The following is an 8,085-nucleotide window of genomic DNA, read 5'->3' on the forward strand; positions in this document are numbered from 1 at the left end:
TGCACTTCTGCCCCGCTCCCGACCTCGCTGCAACAAAAAAAAAAGTCCTGAATTTCACCAGATTATCCGCCCATACATTTGGGTAGACAGAACATTTATCAAACGGTAAACGCCCCCCATTTGGGACGGAGGGCAATTTTGGCCGCTATAATAAAGGATAGGGTGACTGAACACCTCAAATTTTCAGTTGATCAGGGAGAGCCAGCATGGATGTCTGAAAGGTAGGTCATGCCTGACAAATCTAATTTAATTTTTTGAGGAGGTGACTAAATTAGTGGACAGGGGAATGTCAATGGATGTTATTTATATGGACTTCCAGAAGAAATTTGATCAAATTTGTTGACGATGGTAGAATTTGATCAAGTCTGTTAATGATGGTAGAAGCCCATGAATTGAGGACAAATTATTGAGCTGGTTAGGAAATTGGCTGAGTGGCAGGATATTGGGATACTGATAGATTAAATGGTCAAAACTGTGGCAAATGGATTTCAATGTAGGCAAAGGTGAGCTCATCCACTTTGGACCTAAAAAGAATGGAACAGGGTAGTTTCTAAATGGTGAAAAGCTAAAAACAGTGGATGTTCAAAGAGACTTGGGGATCCAGGGGTATATAGATCATTAAAATGTCATGAACAGGCACAGGGAATAATCAAAAAGGCTAATGGAATGCTGGCCTTTGTAGCTACAGGACTAGAATGGAAGTGGGTAGAAGCTATGCTGCAGCTATACAGAACCTTTTAGATCACCCCTGGCGTAATGTGAGCAGTTCTGGACACCACACCGTAAGAAGAATACATTGGGCTTGGAGGGAGTGCAGTGTAGGTTTACCAGAATGGTACTCAGACTTCAAGGGTTAAGTTACGAGGAGAGATTGTACAAATTAGGGTTGTATTCCCTAGAATTTAGTAGGTTAAGGGGTGATCCGATCAAAGTTTTCAAAATACTACGGGGAACAGATAGGGTTGATAGAGAGAAACTATTTCCGCTGGTTGGGGATTCTCGGACTGGGGGCAGTGTCTAAAAATTAGAGCCGGACTTCTCTGGAGTGAAATCAGGAACAGAGGGTGGTAGAGATTTGGAACTCTCTTCCGCAAATGCCAATTGGTTCCAGATCTTGGAACTTTAAATCTGAGATTGATAGCTATTTGTTAAGCAAAGATATTAAGGGATATGTGCCAAAAGTGTGTATATGGAGTTAGGTCGCAGATCAGCCATGATCTCATTGAATGGCGGAACAGGCTCGAGGGGCAAAATAGCATACTCCTGCTCCTATGTTCCTATATGTTGCTTTTCCATTCTTCCTATCAAAGTGAATCTTTTAACATTTCCCCGGGGCATTTCTGACACATTTGTGCCTTTACAGGGCATTGTTATTACCAAATCAGACCTGAGGATTGAATGGCTTCTCATGCCGAATACAATTTTGGATGCCATAGATGCAGATTGTGATGGATTTGCAGCTGATGATGAGGGAGCAGTACGTTCCAACACATGACCAGGGATTAGCAAGTTCTCCAATAAAGCAACATATTCCAGCACAGTGTAGCAGACAGCAGAATTTCCAGCATATGTACTAGAGACCAGCTAATTCCAGCAAAGTGTACCAGGAGCAATACATTCCAGGTTAGCATACCAGTGACTACAGTGACCTTGTGATTGCCACCTTGGTGATTTGCTGGTTTGAACTGTACTGTCATGGATGGAAGGAGGGGTTGCCCTCACCGGATGAGAATGTGAATCACCTGAGCCACTGAACCTGCAGTATTCAGAGATATGGTGGCTATAGTAAAGCTCTGGGGTGATGATCAGATTAAACTTGCCAGATTGCTCTGTCGAGACACATCCAGTGCTCACAACTGAGATACTTTGAAGGTGCAGTGACAAAATGCATTTAGCGGTGTGGTGATGAGTGAGACAGTTCAAAAAGGTATTCGGTTGAATCCCTGCTCTGTACTGAATTAGCCAGTGGTCGGTCAATACTATTGATCTTGGGTCCCCCACACCCAATGGGAGGAAATCAGTCAGAGTTCCTGCTCCCAGTTAGTGACCCCTAGAAATATGCACATGTGGATATTAGGTTAGGACTGGATGGGGTTCAACTGATATGCCTCCTATCCCCTCCACCATGGTTAATTACTTTGTGAAAACATTAAGAATATTAGAACATAAGAATAAGGAGCAAGAGTAGGCCATTCGGCCCCTCGAGCCTGCTCCGCCATTCAATAAGATCATGGTTGATCTTTTACCTCAATTCCACGTTCCTGCACTGTCCTCATATCCCTTGATTTTGTGATTCAATGTGTGTCTCCTTAACCAATGAGATTCAGGACTTGAGAAATAAACAGGAAGTACTGAGAAGGATGGCGAATTAGAGTGGGTGCATTCAATGTCAAATTAAGTACAGAAAGAGAAATAAAGAGAGGGAAAGGAAGAATGGATTAAGAGAGAGAAATAAAAAGGAAAGACAGGAAAAGAAAAAAAGTAAAATTCAAAGTTAGATCATTTTTTAATTTCCTATAATAATTCAAAACCTGAAGGAATGTGACTCCAGACATATAATTTTTTATTTTCTGGTCAAGAGAGGTTGATTGGCAGTCATTAACAATTATCCTGTCATTAAAAGGGTGCTCCTGCTATTAATTACAGGACTTCATTTTCTATGGTGAGTTTAATGGACAATTAATGTACAAGTGCAGCAACTTCATGGAAATGATGGGGAGATGCCATTTTTTCAAAGCTGATCGACCAACAACTTATTCATGGGGTATCTGTTCCTCGTTATATGTTGCTGGGTAATTTATGCATTATTGACGGCATGCATCATTCAGACGCATTATTTTTTCAACAAAATCTGGCCCCTTGTTTTACACTTGGATCATAGCCACTTGGATGACGCTTCGAGGGGCTGTGGAATTGCAGCACAGCGGGAGCCACCGTCTTCAGCAGAAATGGGGAGAAAACTGGAAAGAAGAAATGGAAGTACATACTTAAAGCCATCTACTCAGTTTGGGCTAAAGTTAAACCCAGAAGAGAAAGGCAAAAATCTAACCATCTGGGCCACAGTTAGAATATTGGGAATAAATATAGAAGATGCTGGAAATACTCAACAGGTCAGGCAACATCTGTGCAGAGAGAAACAAAGTTAACGGCCACGATTTTCCCATCTTGGCGGGTTCATGGCGGGTGGTGTCCTGGCTGATCCAGACCCCGCTGCTGGCTCCATCCCGCTCTGGAAAATAAATTTCCCTTGATTGGGATTGTTAAGCCCACCCATCGCGCTTCCCGGCCAATTTGAGGAGGCATGTCTGGTGACGTAATTTGATGATGTGTCATCAGCTGGTTTCCTTAAAGGGACCATGCCCAAATTTATTTTGGCATTTGTGCTGTCTGTGTTCTACAGCATTGAGGTGTTGTAAATGCAAACAAGCACTGCGCAAAGGTGCATGGCTGCACCCTGACTCTTCATGTGCTTATGGAGGGAGTCATAGCATGCAGGAGGTCCTATTAGGCAGAAGAGACTTCCCTAGGAGATCATCACAGCCTGCTTGCACATTGCAGAGGAGAGCACAAGCAGGGATGTGGTCATGAGGACCTGGGTGCAGTGCTGCAATCATTTAAATGATCTCAGTAGATCAAGAAATGTTAGTACAAAGCCACACTCAACCTAATATTGCTGTGCCTCCCATCACATCAGAATATAAGAACATAAGAAATAGGATCAGGAGTAGGCCATATGGCCCCTCGAGCCTGCTCCGCCATTTAATAAGATCATGGCTGATCTGATCATGGACTCAGCTCTACTTCCCCATTTGCTCCCCATAACCCCTTATCCCCTTATCGTTTAAGAAACTGTCTATTTCTCTCTTAAATGTATTCAATGTCCCAGCTTCCACAGCTCTCTGAGGCAGCGAATTCCACAGATTAACAACCCTCAGAGAAGAAATCCTCATCTCTGTTTTAAATGGGTGGCCCCTTATTCTAAGATTATGCCCTCTAGTTCTAGTCTCCCTCATCAGTGGAAACATCCTCTCTGCATTCACCTTGTCAAGCCCCCTCATAAACTTATACGTTTCGATAAGTTCACCTCTCATTCTTCTGAATTCCAATGAGTAGAGGCCCAACCTACTCAACCTTTCCTCATAAGTCAGCCCCCAAATCCCCAGAATCAACCTAGTGAACCTTCTCTGAACTGCCTCCAAAGCAAGTATATCCTTTCGTAAATATGGAAACCAAAACTGCACGCAGTATTCCAGGTGTGGCCTCACCAATGCCTTATATAGCTGTAACAAGACATCCCTGCTTTTATACTCCAACCTCTTTGCAATAAAGTCCAAGATACCATTGGCCTTCCTGATCACTTGTTGTGCCTGCATACTATCCTTTTGTGTTTCATGCATAAGTATCCCCAGGTCCCGCTGTACTGCGGCACTTTGCAATCTTTCTCCATTTAAATAATAACTTACTCTTTGATTTTTTTCTGCCAAAGTGCATGACCTCACACTTTCCAACATTATACTCCATCTGCCAAATTTTTGCCTACTCACTTAGCCAATCTATGTCCTTTTGCAGATTTTTTGTTTCCTCCTCACACATTGCTTTTCCTCCCATCTTTGTATCATCAGCAAACTTGGCTACGTTACACTCAGTCCCTTCTTCTAAGTCATTTATATAGATTGTAAACAGTTGGGGTCCCAGCACTGATCCCTGCGGCACCCCATTAGTTACTGGTTGCCAACATCTCCATCACTCTGTCTTCTCTACCCTACTCCTACACATCCTCACACCAACTTACCTTGGGTCTCCACTCATCCCTCTCTATCAATATTATCACATGCCCATCTCCCTAGCTACCTCTCACACTCACCTTCATCCTAGTGCAATCATACCAACTAACAACACACAAGGTAGGCACTTGGGTGTTTTACGCAATGTTCCTGTAAAGTTTCTGTTTATGCAGTGTCAAACATTGAAATCTTTATTTTCAACACTTTGTGTTCTTGGAAAGTTTTGTGTGCACCTTTGGAAGTGGCTTAATGAGTTGCAGTGAATGGTGAGACATAATGATATGCCCCGCAATGGTCATGAGTGTGAAAGAAATGGCTTGGGCATTGTAGGGCTCCTTTATTGTGTTAGTGTGAGGTGGCGCATTGTGTTGCAGCCAGAGTATACAGCATCAAGTGAAGTAAATCTGGCCATGATGAGTCCATGCCTGGCCTGTCGGGCGCTGATGCCCTCTGCCCTGTGTAGCATCAGTTGATTGCGGAGACGGTTGGTGTTGTTGTTGTGGCTGCTGGTGTGTCTGGTGTTGGGGCTGATCATGGTGGTATTCTGAGGAACAAGTTGAGAGAGTATAAAGGGCACACATGCTGATGGTATAGATGGCAGGTGAAGTGGAGTTGACAAAAGCGACCTGTCAATTGTGAAAGAGGTAATGATGTCAAATTGGATGGATACTTGTGTAAAGACTTGAGCATGGTGAATCTGTGTGGACATGCTGGGAGGAAGAGCTTGTGGCTAAGGGAAGATATCTCTAAGGTGGGAGCTATTACTTTACATTTCAAGCCGTCAACTCAACAGCTCCCGCCTCAGCTTGACAGATGCGGTCCACGACAACCGTGGACCCCATGGGCGAGCTGTCAATGCAAAAGATAAGCTGAAAATCATTCTTAAGTGGCTCTAAATAAGCCACTTATTACCTGAATTGGGTCCCCCACCGTTGCCTGTCGGGTCTGCTCAATGTTGATAGACCCGCCATTGGGAAAGGCGTGTGGCGCTGGGTTCCCAGTGGGGCGCTGACCCGCTTTGAAAAAAAAGCACTTTCTCACTCGACTGCCACCAATAGTGCCCGCTGACCCCCCCCTCCCCCCCGCCCCAACAACATTCTGGCCAACAATTCAGGTTGATGACCTTTCCTCAGTTCTGCCTGACCTGCTGAGTATTTCCAGCATATACTGCTTTTATTTCCGATCTCCAGCATCCGCAGTATTTTGCTTTTGTGTTAGAATATTGGGTCATGTTTTGGGCACAGTATTTTAGGGTGGCTGTCAAGGCCCTGGAGAGGGTACAGAATGGATTCATTAGGATGGTACCAGGGATGCAAAGCGTGAAAAGCGTCAGTCATGAGGAGAGACGAGAGAAACTGTGGCACTTTTCATGAGAGCACATAGCTTAAGCGAAGTTTTTAGCAGGTAAATAGCAAAAAGCGTGATAGTGATTTGGTAACTAGAGGCATCATTTGATATCATCACAAAATGGAGGGAGAGTTTAGGAGAAATAATCTTACTCTGTTCCCGCCAAGCTGCGATTTTAATGCCGCAGGATTTTTGTGGCGGATGAGAGTCCCAGCGAACTCCAATGGAGATAATTCATCAACGCAAATGTGGGTACAACGCCATAACTGCTCCATAGCTGAGATCATGCTCCAGTCACCCTGCTCGGTAAAGTTGTCGGGACGCCAGCGAGGCCCGCTGTGGTAAATTTAAAAATAAACTGCCCCTGAGGGAAAGTCTGGGCACTACAACAAAAGCCTGGGTCTCTGCTGCCTTAGGTCCCTCCCTCCACCTCCGCCCGGTTTTTGTTCTTTGCCGCTTTCTGCCGGAAAAGGCCAAGCAGCAGACCAGCAGCATTCAAATGAGTCCTGGCAGTTAAAATCTGCTAGGCCTCTGACTTCCATTCCCACATGAGATTGCTGCTGACACCCACTGGCTTCCTGCAACGATTTAAAATCAGCCCTCTTGTTTTTCATTGCTCCGCCCATTAGCACTTTCTATCAGTACCTCAGGCTCCCTGTTTATTGCTTTTGTTTAATTCCGATTGCCCCAAGTACTATTTGTCATGTATGTAACCAGCATACTACTGTAACCCTTATACAATTGTAACCCTCATGTAACCACTACATACTGTACATACTTACTAGAAATGCACACCTTGACCACAGGACGTGTACTTGTGGGAGACACTCCTTACCTGGAGATTCATGTATATAAGGGGAGGTCCCTCGCAGGGCCAGCACTCCTTGGTCCAGACAATAAAGGTGAAGGACACAGAGTGACTGTGTGTGCAGTACGTGCCTCGTCTGATTATGTTTAAGAGTTAAGGACTCAACACCTGGCGATGGGAAACGGGAATCACTGAACCCAGAGGATGGCCACCGGTAGCTCAGAGGAACGTTACTGTGTGGGTGAAGACTGGGCCGATTTTGTGGAGAGACTCCAGCAGACCTTAGTCACGAAGGACTGGCTAGGAGAGGATGCGGCTGACAAGCAGAGGACGCATCTACTAACAAGCTGCGGGACAAAAACATATGCGCTGATGAAGGACCTGCTCGCACCCCATAAACCGGCCGACAAGTCTTTTGAAGAGCTCAGCCAGCTGATCAGCGAACACTTAAAACCGGCGAGCAGCATACACATGGCCCGGCACCGGTTCTACACACACCGACATCGGGAAGGGCAAAACATCTCGGACTTCGTGGCAGACTTGCGCCGCTTGGCCAGCCTCTGTAAGTTCTCAGACGCCTGCAGGGGGGAAATGTTAAGGGATTTTTTCATTGAGGGCATTAGCCATGCCGGGATCTTCAGGAAGCTCATAGAGACCAAGGACTTAACTCTAGAAGGGGCAGCATTGATAGCTCAAACTTTCATAGCAGGGGAAGAAGAGAACAAGCTAATTTACGCTAGTAGTCCTGGGTCCAACGTGGCGACAGACCAAGGAATTAACGTGATAAACGCGGCTCAAGATCTCGCAGTCAGGCAAAGGCATTTTGAAACTGCAGCAGTCAGACAAAGGCATTTTGTAACTGCCCAAGCTGAAACCGACTCTAAGGTGGGCCCCCGACAGGGACAATGGAGAGGGGAGCGGCAATTTACGCCATCAAGGAGACTATTAACACCCACCATCAGAGTGTTTAGAAACAACCAAGGGAACAATCAGAGAGGAATGCCTGCTAACAGCCCTTTCGTGAACAACAATCTCAGCCAATGCTGGAGATGTGGGGGCAAACATTATGCGAAAAGCTGCAAATTTCAGCAGTTCGTCTGTAGGAATTGTAATGCCAGAGGACATTTGGCTAATGTTTGCAAACAG

This window comes from Pristiophorus japonicus, chromosome 17, assembly GCF_044704955.1.
Source record: "Pristiophorus japonicus isolate sPriJap1 chromosome 17, sPriJap1.hap1, whole genome shotgun sequence".
Lineage (NCBI taxonomy): Eukaryota > Metazoa > Chordata > Chondrichthyes > Pristiophoridae > Pristiophorus > Pristiophorus japonicus.